The sequence below is a fragment of the Saccopteryx bilineata genome, chromosome 9 (assembly GCF_036850765.1).
Source record: "Saccopteryx bilineata isolate mSacBil1 chromosome 9, mSacBil1_pri_phased_curated, whole genome shotgun sequence".
Taxonomy (NCBI): Eukaryota; Metazoa; Chordata; class Mammalia; order Chiroptera; family Emballonuridae; genus Saccopteryx; species Saccopteryx bilineata.
The window spans coordinates 15387176-15410419 of NC_089498.1; the positions used below are offsets into that span (position 1 = coordinate 15387176).

Below are 23244 nucleotides of genomic sequence, written 5' to 3' on the forward strand. Positions count from 1 at the left end.
CAAAGTTTTCCTGATTGACAACTTAGATTCATCAGCTGCCAACCGGGAGGACCAGAGAGGGCTTTTCACCGAATGATGGCTGGCTTGTGGGTGGAGATGATGCCCAAGCTGGACCACACACCTTGCAGTCTCCCTGGGAGATTGCAACTCAGTGGGTGGTTCCCCGGGAAGTGTACCTTGAAGAGACCCCAGAGCTGGGGGCAATCATGCATGCCATGGCCACCAAGAAAGTCGCTAAAGCTGATGGGGGTTATAAAGGGACACAGCTGAAAGCCTTGCTGATACTTGAAGGAGGACAGAAAGTTGTCTTCAAACCGGAGCGGTAAGTCTTCCTCCTGGAAGTTTCATGTGCTAGTTGGTTGATGTGTGTAACTTGGGATTTATATAAGAGCGTTCATCTCCAAAAAAAAAAAAAAAAAAAAAAAAAAAAGCTGACAAAGCTGGAGGCTGAGCTTAAATCTAATGTCAAAGCTCATATTTTTCTTATCAATGTGTTTTCATAAATAGAGTCTGAGGCCCTGGCCGGTTGGCTCAGTGGTAGAGCGTCGGCCTGGCGTGTAGAAGTCCCGGGTTTGATTCCCGGCCAGGGCACACAGGAGAAGCGCCCATTTGCTTCTCCACCCCTCCCCCTCTCCTTCCTCTCTGTCTCTCTCTTCCCCTCCCGCAGCCGAGGCTCCATTGGAGCAAAGATGGCCCGGGCGCTGGAGATGGCTCCTTGGCCTCTGCCCCAGGCGCAAGAGTGGCTCTGGTCGCCGCAGAGCGACGCCCCTGATGGGCAGAGCATCGCCCCCTGGTGGGCAGAACGTAGCCCCTTGGTGGGCGTGCCGGGTGGATCCCAGTGGGGTGCATGCGGGAGTCTGTCTGTCTCTCCCGGTTTCTAGCTTCAGAAAAATACAAAAAAAAAATATATATATAGAGTCTGAGAACCAATAAAGAGGGTGTGGTCCGACGGGAAAGAAAAACCACTTGAGACTTCAAGGACAGTTCACTAGGTATCAGACGGTGTGAGAGTATGGGGTTTTTAAGGTAAGGAAATAAAATAACGGTGCCATCACAAGGTGGGCTACGGGGAAATGACTGGAGGTTTTGTGAACTATCGTGCGTGAGACCCCAAAGGATGCGTGAAGTTGGAAGACGCCAGGAGGGGCGGAAGTAGGATTTTAAGTAAAGGACTAGGTAGGGGAACTTAGCTGGATGTTAGAAGGACCCCCTTGCTCCCGGGGAGATAGGTTTGCCCAGAATGGCCAAGCTGGTTAGAGCAGGGGCGGGAAATCCACTTAGTTGAATGTTGTATGGCCAGACTCAAGAATGGGAAGCCTTGGCAGACAGCTGTTCCTTGCCTTACCTAGTTTTGTTTGTATTGTCTGTTTGTTTTAACGGCTGTTTTAATGACCTGTATGCAGGAGGCGGCCAGTGAAGAGCTAGCTCTGCCTTAGTTGGAAGTTAATTGTCAAGGGACCCCTCACAGCATCGTCACCTACCTATGACTGAACAACCCAGAATGTCCTCATACCTTGACATTAAACTATAACACATATTTCTATGATTGCCAAAATTCTCATTTATAGTCCCAGTCTCTTGACAGATTTCCAGACCTTTGAACTCAAGTGTCAATTTGGCAGCTCCGCTTTGATGTCTAATCGGGAAATTCTAATGTAAGACGCCTAAATACAACTCTTGTTTGCATGCAGAAGCAGATTTAATGGTGGGCGCACCAGGCGTGCACCCTGGGCCCCAACTTCGGAAGGGCCCCGCAGAACCCCAACTTCATAATTTTTTCTAAGGACACTAAGTTTGGTTTCATATGTGCAATTTTAACATGAATAGTACATGATATTTTTTATTTATTTAAAAATAAGGTTAACATGTATTTTTATTTTCCCTTTCTCTCTCTTTTTTTTAAGGGGCCCAATATTTTCTTCTGTGCCCGGGGCCTCATCCGACCTTCATCCACCTCCGACGGCACCCCCTCACTAAACAAAACAAACACAAAATCTAAACTGTGATCTTTCCGTTTTTCTGCAGTGCTACCTCAACCACATAATTTTGGGGTTTTTTTTCCTTCCATTCCTGACAACTTCTCCAAACTGTACAATCAGTTCTCCAAACCATAGCCAAAGTATACTTTTAAAAAATGTAGTTTCTTATCCTTAAAGTTTCTAGTGACATTCCATGACTCTCGAATGCAGTGTAAATCTCGTTTCCTGGGCCAAAAGCCCTTAAATGGTTTTTCTCTCTGCCTTTCTCCAGTGTCATCAATCAAACCATTTCCTTTCCTTCTTCGTGCTCCATCCACACTGGCCTTCTGGGTGTCTCAGCCTTCCCAAGGCCGTTCTTGCCACACCGAGATCTCTGCACCAGCTCTTCACCCTGCCAGAATGTTCTTCCCACCAGCTTTGCATATGGGGTTTTTTTTTTTTTTTTTTTTTTTTTTTTTTTTTTTTTGCCATTCAAGTATTAATTCAGATGCCACCTCTTCAGAGAAGTATTTCTGGTCCCTTTTAAAGGGAACACCCAGCTGTGGTCTGTCAAATCATTCCCTACAGTGTGCTGCATGGTACTCACTATCATCTAAGATGTTTCAGAGCTATTTCTCAGGTTCCGTTTGTGTTTCTCTCCTCTCTGACCCTCACTAGCATGACAGCCAAAAGGCCTTGCATCTTCTTCATGCTTTACATACATGGCACTGTTTCTGGCATTAAAGATGGCCCAGTAGATATTCCTTGTGCTAATGACATAGCTAACCAGTGTTTGAGTAGGTAGGTGACATGAAGAAAGTGCCCGTTAGTGGGCAAGTTGAATGATATGCAGGTTTAATTAAGGAGGGGGGGTGACTTGACTCTAAGTAGAATTTGGGCGGCTATTCCAGGAAGTGGGAATGGGAGAGTCAGTACACTGGGGACAACTGGAATGGAACAGAAAAGGAAAAACTGAAGGGAAATATTATAAGGATATTTGGAAATATTTAGTGACTATTTGCTATGAAAATATGTTAAGATTTCTTCTACCTAGCCTCAGAGCTCATGTGAAATATGAACACCGTAAGGTGAATAAAGTCCTTTGGCGGGAATATGGAAAGTGGTGCCCCTTAGAAATGACGTGGTACATTCAGGGGAAAAGAGCCAGTAGGGAATTGAGTGACCTCACTTGTTGGGAAAATCATAAAACTTTAGGTGCCGATTTTGGCCAATACAGTGTATAGGATTGAAAAATATTCAGCCCCCTCCCATGATTCTATGTAGGGAATGGACTTCTCTGCCCCTGAATTTTAAGCCCAGTTATTCAGCATGTTTAGATCATCTGAGTCAGGACACAAACAGTTTGGAATGACCTTGAACAGAAGGGCTCTCTTTGCCTCTCCTGCTTCTGTTGTGGGAAGCTTAGCTGCTTCTCTGAAAGAGAATGAATGAGACACGTGAGAAACATTGGATCTAACCCATAGCTGGAAGCCACACCTAGGTGAGACCTGGTGAGGTCAACTGACTCCCAGCCAATGTGAAGTTCGGTGAGCAAAAATAAGAAAGGATTGTTTTCAGACAATAGTTTTGGAGCGGTTTGTTAAGCAGCCCCATGGCAATTTCTGACTGATGCAGAATTGTCAGAAAAGTTAATGACTTGAAACTGTTAAAAGAATTGAACTTGTTGAACGAGTAAGCATAGAACATTACAAGGAGATAATTAATAATTGAGTCCTGACAGATCTCTTCCTTTAAAATATTTATTATCTTCATTCACCCCAATAGAACCCCTCTCGCTAATAATATTTTAAGTCACTCACTGATTCCCTTACTTATTTATTCATGCAAAAATACATATTGAGTGATACAGACATTTATGTGTCAAGATTACAGCAGAAAACAAGATCAAGTGCTCATTGCAATCTTGATATCTGGTTTCTAATGTCCTTTTCTTTTTTTTTTTTTTTTTATTCATTTTAGAGAGGAGAGGGAGAGACAGAGAGAGAGAGAGAGAGAGGAGAGACAGAGAGGAGAGACAGAGAGAGAGAAGGAGAGGAGGAGCTGGAAGCATCAACTCCCATATGTGCCTTGACCAGGCAAGCCCAGGGTTTCGAACTGGTGACCTCAGTATTTCCAGGTCGACGCTTTATCCACTGCGCCACCACAGGTCAGGCTCTATATGTCCTTTTCTGCAAAACCTTCCAAGATGTGTTACTACATCATCAACTGTCTGCTGCGCTCCACACGTACAGTTCACAATCTTGGCACGAGCTCTTGGATGTCCCAAAAGTAACTTGGCTTCATTAGTTGATGAACTCTCTCACCTTTTAACCAGGAATCCGCTCCTCTTCATGTCTTTCCCGCAGGTAAATCTGTCATCAGTTAGTCAAGCCAGGAAAGCTGAAATGCTAACCTCTTCCTCCTCCTCCTATTCCACTCCCAGTCAGCCTTCTCCTGCCATGGGTTATGTCTCCTACATGTCTCTCTGGGCGGTTCTCCCTTCTCTGTCACATGCTGTCACCACTCTAAGGATAAGTGTCTTATTCTCTTAGAACAGGCATTTATTTTTTGTGTGTGAGAAATAAATGATGGAAAAAATATGTAGGGAAACTATACAGTTTCATTATCATATATATATATATATATATATATATATATATATATATATATATATAAAATATTTTGTTAGCTTTCTCTGATTAGGAAATCTACATTCATCGGCTACACATCAGAAGAAATGCCATCTCTTTGTTGAGGATGAGTATAGCAAGGCATAGGAGGCGGTAAGTCGACAGGCCTAAGGAAAAACAGAAATACTTCTCCTAGCAATTTATCCCAGGAGCCATAGAAGGGGAGGCAGGGAGACACTCAGACAGACTATTTGCACGTAGAACCAGTTTTCATTTCAGATCATTAATGAATAACCCACAAATGAGAGCATTCCATTTCTTTTTTCTTAATTCCCACCAAATATTTTACAAAGACTCTCCTGACAGACTCAGTTTATTTAAAAAAGGAAACAGCAGACCCTCAGAACCTCATTTTGCCTTATTAAAATAAATGAATTTTGGCTTTGTTTGTGCTTAATCTTGGCTAGAAATTTACATTACCCAATCAGGAGTTAACAAGCCCCACAGGGGAAATCAAGTGTCGAATAAAAATTCCACAGGAAATCTACCAATAAATCAGAGCAGGCCAGGCTGTCTATGTGGAGATTGCTAGACTTTCTCGAGTCTATTAAAAACATTTAAATCCTGCTTTAGACGAAACACAAAGGAGGGTGGGGAGCTCTGTCATTCCTGAGAGGCCCTTCAATATCTCCATACTAATATTTAATCATTGAAAATGTCTATATATCCAAAATTAAGTCATTTAGGCTTGGTATATATAACACATTAATTTTATATAAACCCGTATCCTGACATAAAGTAGTTTACATAAGAGGGAAATAAAATCCTCTGGCTCTGAGTACAGAACATTCCTCTTCTCTCCAGCCTTTATCAAAGGAGAGCTGTGATGATGGTTTAATGTGGCCTTTGGAAAGCAGTTCTAAATGGAACCTTTCCCAACCCTTTACCAAAACACCTATGAAGACACTAACAGAGATGAGAAATCACATCTTTGAAAATTAGACATCGTTTACCACCACCACATCAGAAGAATTCCTAGGCACCCCCAGTCTGAGGGCAAACAATGGAAAAGCACTGATCTTAGAGTAAAAAAAAAGTCAAAACTATTTCTAATAGTTTCTCCCATTTTTGCTCTCTATTTCACAAGTTCATAGTCTTTAATATGCTAAATATTGAATAAGCCGTTTCCCACCTCACCCCTAACATTGAATGCCAACTAGCCATCATCTGATTGTGTGCCAGGGGTGGAGGAAGGGTTTTCCAAATGCTGCTACTTTTAATATCCCTCCCCCATAGAACTTTTCCTTTTTTAAAAAAAAAAGTGTGAAACTTCAAAAAGACCGTTGGGCAGGAAGCAAAAGAAAATGGTGGATAATTGCACTGCTGGAGATAGAAACAAGTCATAGTGAACGTTGTGCCAAGGTCTTGATGACCAAGAGCCTTGCAGTGGTTCACTCGGCTATCCATTTGCATCCTCTCCAGTCATTCGCAGCAGCAGAGACTAGGGGCTAGAGCTAGTTAACAGTCGTTTCTTGCACAGCAAAGCTGAACCCCACAACAGGAAGAGTCCCATGGACTTTGAAAAAGGGGTTAACCACCACTTAAACTAGGATGCCAAAGTAAAGCTACACACCCTGTTTATTGTCCAGTACCAAAAACAAAGGCCAAACAAGCAAACAAAAACCACTCTGGGCCATCTGCACAGATGTGCAGAAAGAAGAGCCTTGTAGCTCTCGGAGCAGCTCCATGGGGAAGGGGCGGGGGGCAAGAACAAGCGCCTTAGGGAAGGGTTAGGGAGGGCGCCAAGAAGCAAGTGGCCGGTCCATTTTCTAAGGAAGACTGATATGGTGTGAAAGCACCAGCTGTGTTCAGTATAAGTAATATTGGAACAACACTCATCACGAGAACTCAAGGAATTAAATCTCATCCGATGGTCTCAGGGGTCGTGTTTTTGAATTACACCTAGCTGATCTGCAGAATAATGAACTAGCATTTAGAAAATTCAAGCTAATTACTGAGGATGTTCAGGGCAAAAACTGCCTGATTAATTTCCATGGCGTGGGTCTTACCCATCACAAAATGTGCTCCAAGATTAAAAAATGGCAGACCATGATTGAAGCTCATGTTGATGTCAAGACTACCTATACTTATTTGCTTCATCTATGCTGTGTTGGTTTCACTAAAAAACGCAACAATCAGATTCAGAAGGCCTCTTATGCTCAGCATCAACAGGTCTGCCAAATCTGGAAGATGATGATAGAAATCATGGTCTGAGAGATGCAAGTGACTTGAAAGAAGTAGTCAATGAATTGATCCCAGAGAACACTGGAAAAGACATAGAAAAGGCTTGGCAATCTATTTATCGCCTCCATGATGTCTTCGTTAGAAAGGTCCAAATGCTGAAGAAGAAGCCCGAGTTTGAATTGAGAAAACTCATGGAGCTTCATGGTGAAGGCAGCAGTTCTGGGAGAGCTACGGGGGATGAGACAAGTGCTAAAGTTGAACAAGTTGATGGATATGAGAGACCCTCCCACCCCGGTCCAAGAATCCCTTTAAGATCCAGATGTATAATGGTGACAGATTTTAAAATCCTATTTTTTGTTGGTTTGTTCGTTTGTTTTTATTGATTGATATTAGCAAGAGAAGAAGAGGAGAGAGACAGGAACATAGATATGCTCCCATGTGTGTACTGAGCAGGGACTGAAGTGGCCACCTCTGTGCTTCGGAATGGTGCTCTAACCAACTGAGCTATCCAACCAGGTCTAAAAATTCTATTTGTGCCCTGGCCGGTTGGCTCAGCGGTAGAGCGTTGGCCTGGCGTGCGGGGGACCCGGGTTCGATTCCTGGCCAGGGCACATAGGAGAAGCACCCATTTGCTTCTCCACCCCCACCCCCTCCTTCCTCTCTGTCTCTCTCTTCCCCTCCCACACCCAAGGCTCCATTGGAGCAAAGATGGCCCGGGCGCTGGGGATGGCTCCTTGGCCTCTGCCCCAGGCGCTAGAGTGGCTCTGGTCGCGGCAGAGCAACGCCCCAGAGGGGCAGAGCATCGCCCCCTGGTGGGCAGAGCGTCGCCCCTGGTGGGCGTGCCGGGTGAATCCCGGTCGGGTGCATGTGGGAGTCTGTCTGACTGTCTCTCCCCGTTTCTAGCTTCAGAAAAAAAAAAAATACAAAAAAAAAAAAAATTCTATTTGTAATTAAAAAATAAAAAAAAGAAAATAGAAATTTATCTTAAAGAGGCAATAAGAATATGGACAGGACTTAATCTTCATAAAATAACTGACTGAAAAAAATATTATGTATACTTCTACAGTGAGACGCACAATGGACAGGAATAGACTTCGCTTCACTCGTGTGTGTGTGTGTGTGTGTGTGTGTGTGTGTGTGTGTGGTGTGTGTTTGTGTGTGTGTGTGTGTATGTGTGTGTCTTTTTAATTGAATTTATTGGGGTGATACTAGGTATCCCCTTGACCATTTTTACAAATGACCTAGAGCAGATTAAATTATTCTGTGTTTTCTGTCAGGGAATGGAAAATGAGGTTATCTTTATTCTCCACACTAAGTGCTCTGTGCTGAGAATTAGAGGGTTGGAGCGAATGTGACCTCTCTTCCCTTCCTCAGATTCTTCCCACACAGTGGTGTAATTCCCATGTTTCCGGTGACATTCCATTGAAAATGATACTTGAACTTTATTTCCAAAGTTCTGAAGTTTGGAAACTAAACTACAGTAGCGTGACTTGGCTGTTACCTATGCTAAGTGCCCATTTCAGGCTGGTCCATTAACGTCCCTCAGTCTCCATTTCTACTGCTTTGGAAGAAACTTAGTCTGTGCTTTTAACCCATAGTCTGTGGAGTTGATGAGCTATTAGGCTCATATTGGGGAGAGAGGTCGTTAGACAGGTCTCCAGACCTGGTCCTTGCTTCAGCCAGTGTAGTTCAGCATCTGTCTGCTTAACATGGTGGTCTTCTGCATGGGAATGCATCCCGTTTTAGTCATTGTTCTCTAGAGAAATAGAAACAATAGGAAATTTACTAGACAGAGTTATTAGCTTGACCTGTGGTGGCGCAGTGGAGAAAGCGTCGACCTGGAACTCAGAGGTCACCAGTTTGAAACCCCAGGCTAGCTCGGTCAAGGCATATGCAGTAAGCAACAACTATGAGTTAATGCTTCCTGCTCCTCCCCGCCCTCCCCTCTTTCTCAAAATTAGTGAATAAAATCTAAAAATAAATAAATAAAACAGAGTTATTATAAAGACCCAAATCACATAATTTTAGAGGCTAGAAAGTCCCACCATCTGTCTATAAATGAGGCCCAGGAAAGCCAGTGGTGGTATTCAGTCCAAGTCCAAAAGCCTAAGAACCCAGAAGCCTGAGGGCAGAAAAGATGAGATGGACGTTCCAACTCAAGGAAGAGCGTATTCCTTCTCTCCTCCCACTTTTTATTCTATTCGGGCCTTCAAGGGATTGGCTAATGACCCCCTACTTCGGGGCAGGAAGATTGGTTTACTATGTCCATCAAGTCAAATGCTCATTTTATCCAGGACAAAAATGACCATGTCAGTGAATTCTTTTAATTGTAAAATATATTGAGTCAACTCTTAGATTTTGTTTACTTTTGATGAACTTTTCATATTCACAGTATAAAGAATGGGAATAGTTTGCTCTAACATGTCTAACCTGTCAGTGTCAAAGATATAATCCAGGCCAAATTTATACAATTAGAGCATTGGAGATAAAAAAAAAAATTCTGTTCCTTTTCCTTAATATCAAATATTCTCAAGTAAGTGTGCTAAAAAAGGATACTGATAATGAGATGTTTAAAAATTTGTTTCTGATAAATGGGATGCTAGCTCTGCACAAAATTTTCCCTACCTTAAACTTGACAGAATAAAATGTGGAAAACCCACTCTTATTTTTCTTTCAGAAATATTGAAATAGCACGATTAATGGGAAAAAACCAACTGTTGAAGAATTTTGTCATCAAGTGTTTTGTTAAAACCAGTGGAATTCAAGGACTTTAGGATTTTCTGTTTTTATCATAAATTTTACTTAAATGCCTGGATATAGCTGATTAGAAAGTGTAGAGTGTAATTTAAAAGAAATACAGCCACAGCAAGGGTCTATAGAAAGATCTCCTTGAGAGATGTATTAGCTAACGCTCTGGCTAGATCACTCATAAATTTTTGGAGGGAAATTGATTTTGTTTTCTCTTTGCTGCAGCAGTAAATAATTGTATATCTTAGAAACAATTCCTATGCAAAGTTTTCAGTATATAGCTAAAAAGAATAGAATTTGTCTCTTACAGAGGTGTGATAGCACACAACTGTAACTCTATACCTTAATTAAAATAAAAAGCCCTTCTAAACCATTTTGGATGATGTATACATTAAAGTGAATTTTAATTTGAAAGGTATAATATAACTAAAATAGAAGGCAAAATAATAAATAGTATTATGTGATTAAATTGCATCCATCCCTTCATCCATCTGCCTGTTCGACCGTCCATCCATCCATACATCTGTCCATCTGTCCGTCCATCTATCCATCCATCCATCCATACAACATATATTGTCATCACATCTACTCTGTCGAATCCGTGCTGATGGCTGAAGACACATTTTATGAAGAAGCTCATAAAATCCTAAGAGAGTGAACATCGACACCCACATGATAAAGAAGTGATGTCTAGCCTGACCAGGCACTGGCATAGTGGATAGAGTGTTGGACTGGGATACGGAGGACCCAGGTTTGAAACCCCAAGGTCGCCACATCTGGTTTGAGCCCAAGGTTACTGGCTTGAGCAAGGAGTCACTCGGTCTGCTGTAGCCCCCTGGTCAAGGCACATATGAGAAAGCAATCAATGAACAACTAAGGTGCCGCAACAAAGGATTGATGCTTCTCATCTCTCTCCCTTCTCTCTGTCTGTCCCTATCAGTCCCTCTCTCTGACTCTCTCTCTGTCTCTGTCACACACACAAAAAAAAAGAAGAAGCAATGTCTAGTAATATATCTACGTATGCTGAAGCATGGGTGTCCAAGCTGGCAAGCATACTGTGTGAAGTTGCTAAAATGAGAAGCAAAATAATCCTCACTGGAAGGAAGTGGGGCTATGGCTTAAGACAGAGCTACATGATCAAAGCCCTTCAGCCACTTGCCAGTTGGTCAAAATTCCTAGCATCTCACAGCGTTAGAATGTCTGGTGTGAAAATAGGAAAAAAGTGTCACTCACAAATTTTGTAAGAATAAAACAGTACAGAAATAACTATGAATATTGTCAGAAAACAGCAAACAGAAAATGCCTGACAGACATTTCTGTTCTCCCTTCCTCTTCTTTATAATTGTACCAATTGAAGAGGAGGCACTGGTGGGGGTAAATGTATCAAGTTGTAGATGAAGGAATATGGTGGAATCAGGGGCCAGTGGTGTTTCCCGCCAGGAGTCTGCTTTCTGTGCATCCGTAGTCGGTGCAGCGGGCGGGCTGCAGGTCAGAGGAGAAGGCCATTATCTCTGAATTTGGAGGAGTCTTGCATGCCAGGCCGACTTGTTAGATTACGTTCATGAACCTACTTTAAATATATGAATAAAATGACATAAATACCACGTAAAAAATTCAGAATGACTTGTCCATGCCAAATAGTTTCTAAATACCAATATTAAAAATTAAAATAGTCCCTTGTATCTGAACATATGTTAAAAGTAATTCCAACTTGATTAAATTATTAAATGTGAAATACAGGAAGATATATTTTAAGTAAGAAGCAAATAGAGTTAACTAGTAAATCATGGAAACGCAGGGCTTGCCTACTTCCTGAGCAGTAAAGTAACATCAGAAAGAACAGAGAGATTTGACTCTAGGAAATTGAAAATTTTTTCAAATAATGAAAAAAAAAAAAATTAACTCAAGGCCCTGGCCGGTTGGCTTAGTGGTAGAGCGTCGGCCTGGCGTGCAAGGGGTCCTGGGTTTGATTCCCAGCCAGGGCACACAGGAGAAGCGCCCATCTGCTTCTCCAACCCTCCCCCTCTCCTTCTTCTCTGTCTCTCTCTCCCCCTCCCGCAGCGAGGCTCCATTGGAGCAAAGATGGCCCAGGCGCTGGGGATGGCTCCTTGGCCTCTGCCCCAGGCGCTAGAGTGGCTCTGGTCGCGACAGAGCGACGCCCCGGAGGGGCAGAGCATCGCCCCCTGGTGGGCGTGCGGGGTGGATCCCGGTCGGGCGCATGCGGGAGTCTGACTGTCTCTCCCCGTTTCCAGCTTCGGAAAAATACAAAAAAAAAAAAAAAATTAACTCAAAAAACAGTCCAAATCAAAAAATTACAGATCTGCATGCATTCGTGCATCACGAAGGAACTGTTTTGTTTACCTTTCCGGACTGTGTGTATATTCTGTCACCATTGTGTCCTTCCTCAAATATGTATTCAATATAAAAAGGAAGATCGTTAATGTCATTCCCACTAATCCAACATCATGGGGAGCCTTCAGAACAAATGTTAGTTTTTTAGAACAAACTGACTGATGCAGATGTTTTCATCAAGAAAAAGATCACCTAAATAAATAATCAATTTCTCTGATCCTATTTGGTAAGGTAGAGTAAGATGCTATATATTTATCAAACTCTATTGCCATAATAGCAGGGTTCTAATTAAAGACAAGTTTCCTGCTTACTTTCTTTCCCGCTTAATTTTGAAGCTTATCATTGGCACTTACCCTAAAAATACAAGAGCTCTGCTGGAATTAATAATCCAGAATCGACTACCGTTTATTGAGCGCTGAGTATGTATCTAAAACGGTCCTGTTTTGACTTGTATTTTATCGTTTCATCCTTACAGCAGCCTGGAACACAGGTGTTTTGATTGAAATAAAAACGAAGAATTTATATGTTGGAGAGATGAAGTTAAATAAGTCACCATAAAATAATGTAGCTAAGAAGAGTTAATTTCTGGGTTCTTATCCAAATTCTAAACTCTAACGTCCACTCACATCTCATGTGATTGCTTCGGGAAGGTTTAATTTATGACCAAGATTATAAAACAACCTAAGAGAGGAGGTGAAACTAAAGAACCCCTTTTTTTTTCCCCAAGAGAACAGTGGCCCTGAGTGAGCTGACCCGTTGTTAGGCTGGGCCTTGACTTTCTGACTCAAAACAGGGAACTCCATCTCTATGAAAGTCTGTGTCTCCTTTGCATGATGTGAATAGTCAGCATGGGCAGGGGTTGAGAGTCTTTGTCTTCGTTGCAACTGAGAATGATGGGGAGGGCCTTATGGAAAGGCTGGCATCTAGCCAGAGCTCAGTGTTTCCGAGTTAAATGCTTTGGAAAGAGGCATAGGCATCGGCACTTTCTTCCCTAAGGCTCTGTGGTGATTCTAATGTGCAGAATGAGAACCACTGCTCTCTATGCTTGGGTATTTCAACAGTGAGAATTTGGGTTTGGGAGCTATATTTCATGTTAAAAAAATACAAAAAACATAACAAAAAAAACCCTAATTTTTTTGGATTTTTGTTTGTTGGTTGGCTGGTTGAAATTATATGCAGTCACTGTGGCTAGTTAGCTCATGCTGGTAAGTCACTCTGATTGACAGGTATGGAGAATAGTTGAGGCTTTCCAGACAATAGCCATGACCAAGGACCCAGATCTTGGAGGAACATGTAGAACAGGGTCCCCAAACTATGGCCCGTGGGCCACATGCGGCCCCCCTGAGGCCATTTATCCGGCCCTCGCAGCACTTCCGGAAGGGGCACCTCTTTCATTGGTGGTCAGTGAGAGGAGCACATTGACCATCTCATTAGCCAAAGGCAGGCCCATAGTTACCATTGCAATACTGGTCAGTTTGTTGATTTAAATTTACTTGTTCTTTATTTTAAATATTGTATTTGTTCCCGTTTTGTTTTTTACTTTAAAATAAGGTATGTGCAGTGTGCATAGGGATTTGTTCATAGTTTTTTTTATAGTCCGGCCCTCCAACGGTCTAAGGGACAGTGAACTGGCCCCCTGTGTAAAAAGTTTGGGGACCCCTGATCTAGAATGTTCCAGCCCTATAAGCTCACAACTGAATAAACCATATGAGTAGGCTCAGTCAACATCACATGGAGAAGAACTATTCAGCCAAACTCAGCGTCATAAGAATAAATGGATTCTTGTTGCTTCAGGCTGCTCCATTCTAGGGTTTCCTGTTATGTCACAACTGATAAACAAAGCACACTGTATCTCACAAAGCAGGGAAGAATGCAGGGCAGGCCCTGCATTTGTAACTTTCCATTGTGTTTCAGCTAGACTGCACAAGGACAGTGAAAAACCGTATGGCCTCGGGGTTAAAAATTACAGTCACAAGAGCCAATTCCTCTTTCCTAAACCCACACGCACCGCATTTGGTATATGCGTACTCCTCTGTCTTCCTCAAACAACCTTCTGTCTTAACTATAACTCCCAGTAAATACACATTCACCGACATGGATCACTCCGGTTTCTGGGGGCCCTCTCCTTGTTTCCGGCTCCTCTTGTCTCTCTCCAGTCAGCCCCCCATTCCTCCTAGCAGATATTTCTGTTACTTTTCTGTGAGCCATTTGCCAGTAAACACCGGAGGTTGAGAACTGTGTGGCCTGTTGCAGACTTAGAAAAATCAAATGCCATTTTGTTGTAACTCTTGATGATGCTGTTAAGTTCGGAATTACTGAACTGTTTTAGGAAATATAGATATTCGGACCGACAGTGGTGTTGGAAAAGTAATGTGTTTTAGTAGCTGTTTTAGATGAGGAATGTCCAAATATAAATATACAAAAACAGTTTCTAGAAAAATTCTCTCTGAACTTGGAGAAAAATCTTTATCGTATGAAGCCGGCCACTAGAACGAGTACAATCAACATTTGCAAAAAAGATTTTCATTTCTTTAGATTTGTTCTTTCTGTTCCATTCTAACCCAACTGATGAAATCCACAACTCTCCCCTCTAAGCTAGTGGCTTGTGACTCCTTTATAGTCTTTTCTTTTGTCCTTTGACACATGGCCCGGGGGTTGTGGGATTATAGGCACTGAGAGCTGGAAGGAACCATCAAGGCTAACCACATCACTCCAATGCTGTGGCAGAAATGATGTCATGGGAACCCCTGCTCCACTGTAGAAAAATTTCCAATCAAATGTGAAATCAACTAAACCCGAGTCTCCCTGTTCCTCTTCTACCCCTAACTGGGCCCAGATGCCTATGTAAATAATCCCAATTAGAAATGCATTCATCACATAAAAACTCAACAAATGAATGCCTACAGGAAATAACACTCCAATAAATCTTGCAAAATGTCTGCTGTTCACCATCTTGGAAGTTATGAGCATATGGAGATGAGCATAATGTTTGCAATTAAAAGGCTTACTTGATTTCAGGTACAGTAAAAACATGTCTGAACCTTTTAAACATATTCTGAAACTATGAATAAGGTTCTATAAAAATCGGAGTATGCTTCATTATATAGAGATCTATCATTCGTTTCTTAGAAATTGTGTCTTCCAGGGACTTGCTTCCCCCGTCAATGTGCTTTGTATGCATACATTACGGAGATGAAATCTGAAATTCTTTCATGTATTGCAAAGAGAACTAGGTAATAATATTTTGTTGATGATCATGAAAATGACTTTGCAGTAGCTATTATGAACAGTTAAACTTGGAATATTAATGCCTCCCACTCATGATTATTTTAATGGGGAAATCCATAAATTCTCCATCAAGCTATAATTCCCTTTCTAGTACTTATTCATATGGGTGTGTTTCTGCAAAATATTTTTAGAAATTAAATCATTTTCTTCTCCACTGCTTCCAAATAGAGATTACTCTCTCTTAAAAAGCAAGACAGAGGCAGAAAATTTAACCTCTCGGGGGGTCTCAATTTGCACGCTTGAGTTTCTTCTACAGGGGAGATGGGCAAAATTTTTCTTTCAAGAGACAGACAGTAAATATTGTAGGTTGTTTGGGCCATAGAGTCCCTGATGCAAGTACTCAGATCTGCTTTGTAGAATTAAAGCAGGCGCAGACGATATGTGGATGGAAGGGTGAAGTAGGACCCAGTGACATAGGCAGCAGGCTGAACTTGCCCCGGGGGCCTCAGTTTACTGATCGACTCCATTTCCGGAATATTCTATTCACCTGCTTCTGAAAGATCTCTTTGGACCTTCTAGTGACTGGGATCTCACTCTATCCTACAAAGCATTTTCTTTCTTTTTTTTCTTTTTTTTTTTAATAAATTTTTATTAATGGTAATGGGATGACATTAATAAATCAGGGTACATATATTCAAAGAAAACATGTCTAGGTTATTTTGTCATCAAATTATGTTGTAAACCCCTTGCCCAAAGTCAGAATGTCCTCCGCCACCCTCTATCTAGTTCTCTGTGCCCCTCCCCCTCCCCCTAACTCTCTCCCTCCCTCCCATGTCCTCCCTCCCCCCCACCCTTGGTAACCACCACACTCTTGTCCATGTCTCTTAGTCTCATTTTTATGTTCCACCAATGTATGGAATCATGTAGTTCTTGTTTTTTTCTGATTTACTTATTTCACTCCTTATAATGTTATCAAGATCCCACCATTTTGCTGTAAATGATATGATGTCATCATTTCTTATGGCTGAGTAGTATTCCATAGTGTATATGTGCCACATCTTCTTTATCCAGTCTTCTATTGAAGGGCTTTTTGGTTGTTTCCATGTCTTGGCCACTGTGAACAGTGCTGCAATGAACATGGGGCTACATGTGTCTTCACGTATCAATGTTTCTGAGGTTTTGGGGTATATACCCAGTAGAGGGATTGCTGAGTCATAAGGTAGTTCTATTTGCAGTTTTTTGAGGAACCACCATACTTTCCTCCATAATGGTTGTACTACTTTACAGTCCCACCAACAGTGAATGAGGGTTCCTTTTTCTCCACAGCCTCTCCAACATTTGCTATTACCCGTCTTGTTGATAATAGCTAATCTAACAGGAGTGAGGTGGTATCTCATTGTAGTTTTGATTTGCATTTCTCTAATAACTAATGAAGCTGAGCATCTTTTCATATATCTGTTGGCCATTTGTATCTCTTCCTGGGAGAAGTGTCTGTTCATGTCCTCTTCCCATTTTTTTATTGGATTGTTTGTTTGTTTGTTGTTGAGTTTTATGAGTTCTTTGTAAATTTTGGATATTAGGCCCTTATCTGAGCTGTCGTTTGAAAATATCAGTTCCCATATAGTTGGCTGTCTGTTTATTTTGATATCAGTTTCTCTTGCTGAGCAAAAACTTTTAATTCTGATGTAGTCCCATTCATTTATCTTTGCCTTCACTTCTCTTGCCATTGGAGTCAAGTTCATAAAATGTTCTTTAAAACCCAGGTCCATGATTTTAGTACCTATGTCTTCTTCTATGTACTTTATTGTTTCAGGTCTTATATTTAGGTCTTTGATCCATTTTGAATTAATTTTAGTACACGGGGACAGGCTGTAGTCGAGTTTCATTCTTTTGCATGTGGCTTTCCAGTTTTCCCAACACCATTTGTTGAAGAGGCTTTCTTTTCTCCATTGTGTGTTGTTGGCCCCTTTATCAAAGATTATTTGACCATATATATGTGGTTTTATTTCTGGGCTTTCTATTCTGTTCCATTGGTCTGAGTGTCTATTTTTCTGCCAATACCATGCTGTTTTGATTATCGTGGCCCTATAATATAGTTTAAAGTCAGGTATTGTAATGCCCCCAGCTTCATTCTTTTTCCTTAGGATTGTTTTGGCTATTCGGGGTTTTTTATAGTTCCATATAAATCTGATGATTTTTTGTTCCATTTCTTTAAAAAATCTCATGGGGATTTTGATGGGAATTGCATTAAATTTGTATATTGCTTTGGGTAATATGGCCATTTTGATTATATTTTCTTCCTATCCAAGAACAAGGAATATTTTCCCATCTCATTGTATCTTTTTCGATTTCCCTTAACAATGCTTTGTAATTTTCATTATAAAGGTCCTTTACATTCTTTGTTATGTTTATTCCTTGGTATTTTATTTTTTTTGTTGCAATCGTGAAGGGGATTATTTTTTTGAGTTGGTTTTCTAATATTTCATTGTTGGCATATAGAAAGGCTATGGACTTTTGTATGTTAATTTTGTATCCTGCGACCTTACTGTATTGGTTTATTGTTTCTAATAATCTTTTTGTGGAGTCCTTCGGATTTTCGATGTATAGGATCATATCATCAGCAAAAAGTGATAGCTTTACTTCTTCTTTTCCGATATGGATGCCTTTTATTTCTTTGTCTTGTCTGATTGCTCTGGCCAGAACTTCTAGCACCACGTTGAATAAGAGTGGAGAGAGTGGACAACCCTGTCTTGTTCTGATTTAAGGTAGAAAGTCCTCAGTTTTATGCCGTTTAATAGGATGTTGGCTGATGGTTTATCATATATGGCCTTTATCATGTTGAGATATTTTCCTTCTATACCCATTTTGTTGAGAGTCTTAAACATAAAATTGTGTTGTATTTTATCAAAAGCCTTTTCTGCATCTATTGATAAGATCATGTGGTTTTTGTTCTTTGTTTTGTTGATATGGTGTATTACTACGTTAACCGTTTTGCGTATGTTGAACCATCCTTGAGATTCTGGGATGAATCCCACTTGATCATGATGTATTATTTTTTTAATATGTTGTTGTATTCGGTTTGCCAGTATTTTGTTTAGTATTTTAGCATCTGTATTCATTAGAGATATTGGTCTGTAGTTTTCTTTCTTTGTGCCATCCTTGCCTGGTTTTGGTATGAGGGTTATGTTGGCCTCATAAAATGTGTTTGGAAGTATTGCTTCTTCTTCAATTTTTTGGAAGACTTTGAGTAGAATAGGAACCAAGTCTTCTTTGAATGTTTGATAGAATTCACTAGTATAACCGTCTGGGCCTGGACTTTTATTTTTGGGGAGATTTTTAATAGTTTTTTCTATTTCCTCCCTGCTGATTGGTCTGTTTAGGCTTTCTGCTTCTTCATGACTCAGTCTAGGAAGGTTGTTTGTTCTAGGAATTTATCCATTTCTTCTAGATTGTTGTATTTGGTGGCATATAATTTTTCATAGTATTCTACAATAATTCTTTGTATATCTATGATGTCTGTGGTGATCTCTCCTCTTTCATTTTGGATTTTATTTATTTGAGTCCTGTGTCTTTTTTCCTTGGTGAGTCTTGCCAAGGGTTTGTCAATTTTGTTGATCTTTTCAAAGAACCAGCTCCTTGTTTTATTGATTTTTTCTATAGTTTTTCTGTTCTCTATTTCATTTATTTCTGCTCTGATTTTTATTATCTCCTTTCTTCGGCTGGTTTTGGGTTGTCTTTGTTCTTCTTTTTCTAGTTCCTTAAGGTGTGAAGTTAAGTGGTTTACTTCGGCTCTCTCTTGTTTGTTCATATAGGCCTGAAGTGATATGAACTTTCCTCTTATTACTGCTTTTGCTGCATCCCAGAGATTCTGATATGTCGTATTTTCATTTTCATTTGTCTGTATATATCTTTTGATCTCTGCGCTTATTTCTTCTTTGACCCATTCATTTTTTAGAAGTATGTTGTTTAGTTTCCACATTTTTGTGGGTTTTTCCCCCTCTTTTTTGCAGTTGAATTCTAGTTTCAAGGCTTTATGATCAGAAAATATGCTTGGTACAATTTCAATTTTTCTAAATTTGCTGATATTGTCTTTGTGGCCCAACATATGGTCAATTCTTGAGAATGTTCCATGCACTAGAGAAAAATGTATACTCTGTCGCTTTGGGATGAAGTGTCCTGTAGATGTCTATCATATCCAGGTGTTCTAGTATTTCGTTTAAGGCCACTATATCTTTATTGATTCTCTGTTTGGATGACCGATCTAGAGCCGTCAGCGGTGTATTGAGGTCTCCAAGTATGATTGTATTTTTGTTAGTTTTTGTTTTAAGGTCAATAAGTAGCTGTCTTATATATTTTGGTGCTCCTTGGTTTGGTGCATATATATTAAGGATTGTTATGTCTTCTTGATTCAACTTCCCCTTAATCATTATGAAATGACCATTTTTGTCTCTGAGTACTTTTTCTGTCTTGTAGTCAGCATTATTAGATATGAGTATTGCTACGCCTGCTTTTTTTGGGGTGTTGTTTGCTTGGAGTATTGTTTTCCAGCCTTTCACTTTGAATTTGTTTTTATCCTTGTTGCTTAGATGTGTTTCTTGTAGGCAGCATATAGTTGGATTTTCTTTTTTAATCCATTCTGCTACTCTGTGTCTTTTTATTGGTAAGTTTAATCCATTTACATTTAGTGTAATTATTGACACTTGTGGGTTCCCTACTGCCATTTTATAAATTGCTTTCTGTTAGTTTTGTATCTAGTTTGATTCTTCTCTTTTGTTTTTCTATCATTTGTTTTTGTTTGTTTGTGTTCCATACTTCTTTCCTCTGTTGCTACCTTTTTTAAGTCAAGTGTTTTTGTGGTGGTTTTTTTAAGGGTGGTTACCATTAAGTAATGAAAAGGGTACCTACCATATTCATTGTAGTACCCTATCTTATAAGTATTTCTGCACTTCATCATCCTTTGCTACTGTTAATCTCCATCCTCTCCCCCCTTTTTTTCCTTTGTTGTCACAATTTAAGTTTGGTTTTATTGTGTTCTTGGTGGAGCTGTTACTTGTGGTGTTGTTTTCTTTTGTTCTTTGAATCTGGTTGGAAAACCTCCTTTAGTATTTCCTGGAGTGGGGGCTTTCTGTTGATAAATTCTCTCATCTTTTCTGTATTTGTGAATGTTTTTATATCTCCTTCATACTTGAAGGATAGCTTTGATGGGTATAGTATTCTTGGCTGAAAGTTCCTCTCTTTCAGGCCTTTAAATATTGGGGTCCACTCTCTTCTAGCTTGTAGAGTTTCTGCTGAGAAATCTGATGATAATCTAATAGGCCTTCCTTTATATGTTGTACTCTTCTTTTCCCTGGCTGCCTTGAGAATTTTTTCTTTGTCATTGGTTTGTGTCATCTTTATTATGATGTGCCTTGGAGTGGGTCTGTTGGGGTTAAGAAAACTTGGTGTTCTGTTTGCTTCTTGAATTTGAGGCTTTAGTTCCTTCCACAGGCTTGGGAAGTTCTCGTCTATTATTTGTTTGAGTATATTCTCCATTCCATTTTCTTTCTCTTCTCCCTCTGATATACCTATTATTCTTATGTTATTCTTTCTGATGGAGTCAGACAATTCCTGTAGGGCTTTCTCGTTTTTTATTATTTTTGAGTCTCTTTCTTCTTCTCTCTGTTGTGCCTCAAGTTGTTTGTCTTCTATTTCACTAATCTATCTTCAATCTGGGCTGTTCTGTTAGCTAAGCTTGTTACCTCGTTTTTCAGCTCGTGAATTGAGTTTTTCATTTCTGTTTGATTTGTTTTTATAGTTTCAATTTCCTTGGTAATATATTCTTTGTGTTCATTGAGTTGTTTTCTGATCTCCCTATATTGCCTTTCTGTGTTTTCTTGTATATCTCTGAGTATTTTTAAGATTTCTATTTTAAATTCTCTGTCATTTAGCTCCAAGGCTTCCAATATGTTAAGTCTTTTCTCCATAGATTTTTCCACATCTATTTGTGTTACCTCTCTTTCTTTTGTATCCATAATATTCGATTTCCTCTTTCTTATCGGCATCTGAGGGTGGTCTTATTGATAGCACTAATTAGAATTAATAAAGAGTAAAAAGTAAAAAAAAAAAAAAAAAAAAAAGGGTAAAACACCCCACAAAAAAAAACAGTAATAATTTATTATTTCCCCCTTTTTTTCTCTCTTCTCTTTCCCTCCTCTCCCCTCCTCAGGGAAATATCGTGCCTATAATGGAGGGCCTGATTTGGGGTGAAGAGTTCAAGGGGCAAAAAAAAAGGGAGTAGGGACCTACTAAATGGAAAAAAAAAAAAAAGGAAGAAAATCTTAGACAAGCATAAGATGATTTGCTTGTAAGTGATGGTCAACTAAGAGATATAATGAGAGGGATAAGAGGGAACCAGAAAATAGGACCAAAAAAGAATAATAAAGAAGAAAAAATAAAAATAATAAGTAAAAATCTGTTGTATTAAGTGGAGCGAAGACTAAATACAATGGAGACCTTGGATTGGGAGGACCCAAAATGCCACAAAAATAAACAAACAAGAAAAAAAATAAAAACAAAAGCAAAAAAGAGAAATAAAGCCAAAAAAAAAAGCCTTGAGTCCCAAATTAACTAATTTGTTTGTGATTGAGGATTATATGGGAGGAAAGTAAAATGAGAAAAGAAAAAACGAATAGAAAGGAAAAAATAAGAAAAAGAGAAAGACGAAGGAAGAAATAAAATAGGAAGAGAAAAAAACAAAATAAAGCAAGACAAAAAAACAAAAAACAAAAGAGGAGAGAGTGAGAGTTAAGTGTTTTGGAGTATAACCTTAAAGGAGGGTGAGGATGAAGAAGAAAAATAAAATGCAACACTCATGAGTAGTGTAGTTCAAGAAAGGGGAAGTATAAGATGGGCAGAGAATAGAAGGACCAAGGTGGAGGAAATAAAGGCAAAAAGATAGAAGAAACAAACAACAACAACAACAAAAAAAAATTAGTGGATCAAGTTGTAAAGTCTGTGGGTTTTTCTTGATTTTGAGAGGTTAACTTCTTCCTTTTTCTTTTCTCTCCCTCTTCCTGGTCAGTGACTATGTACCCCAGGCTCTGCCCCTGTATCACTCTTAGGTAGGGATTTGCAGTTGATGGGATTCTATGGCAATGTCATATAATTGGCTTTAGTCTTGCTGGAAGTAAAGGCTTGTTGGCGTTTGCAAGGTTCAACGATGAGAGAGTTTGCTTTCCTGGATTCTCTCTCCTAGTCCCCCCTTTCTGAATTAGCAGCCTGGTGATCCAGCTATAAGGCTGCAACTGCTTCTGCCTGGGGAGTAAGAGGCTCAAAGAGCTGGGAAATCCCCACTCTATCCCCACTCAGTGCAAGGCTTTGGGAAAGGCTCTGACAGTCAGGGCCTCCAGTGTAATCAGGCGGGGGTGGGAGTCAATTGTTGTCAAGGTGACTGATCAGCACCTATCATTTAGTTGGACCTCTCAACCCAGGCTTTCCACACTTTGTAGCCTGTTTTTGCAGGGAAGAAGAGGCACTAGTCTCTGCTTACGACTAGTGTAGTATAGACCTTATTATCTGCCAAGTCCTTCTTGTTAGCGTTTATCCCTGAATATGGAGGCTCTATCAATCAGAAGTTGCCCCCGCCCCTTTAGCGAGAGGCACTAAAAAATATCACGCCTCTTGTCTTGGATCGCTGAACTGAGAGAGATCTTATCAATTAGAACCGAGGGTGCGCAAATTTCATGGGTTAAGCTAATTTCAGTGATTGGGTCGCAGCTGTGCTTCCGAAGGTATTTTAGGCTGCCTGCGTGCGCCCCTCCCCCAACGCTTGATTGTTAGCTTGAATGGCTGGGTGAGGTGCCCCGCCCACGGAGAGAATCTCCCAAGCCTCTCCCGCTCGCCCCGCCGCTGGCGGCTGGACCGTACCAGGCGCAGGATAATGGAGCCCCCTGGGTGTGCGGGCCAGCAGGGCGCCCTGGGCGCGTGGAATGCCCAAGGCACACGCGCGAATGGGGCGCTCCGGGCACCGGTGGCCGGCGACCCCCACTCGCAGTGTGCGGGCCGCTGGAACGTCAGCGGTGCTCAACCGGACCGGGCGCGCGCGC

At 40.6% G+C, this 23244-nt stretch overlaps 1 pseudogene; it reads left to right on the forward strand.

The window, feature by feature from the left end:
- Positions 1 to 206: 206 nt before the first annotated feature.
- On the forward strand, positions 207 to 7215 carry LOC136313575 (small ribosomal subunit protein eS1-like; annotated as a pseudogene).
- The last annotated feature ends 16029 nt before the right edge of the window (positions 7216 to 23244 follow it).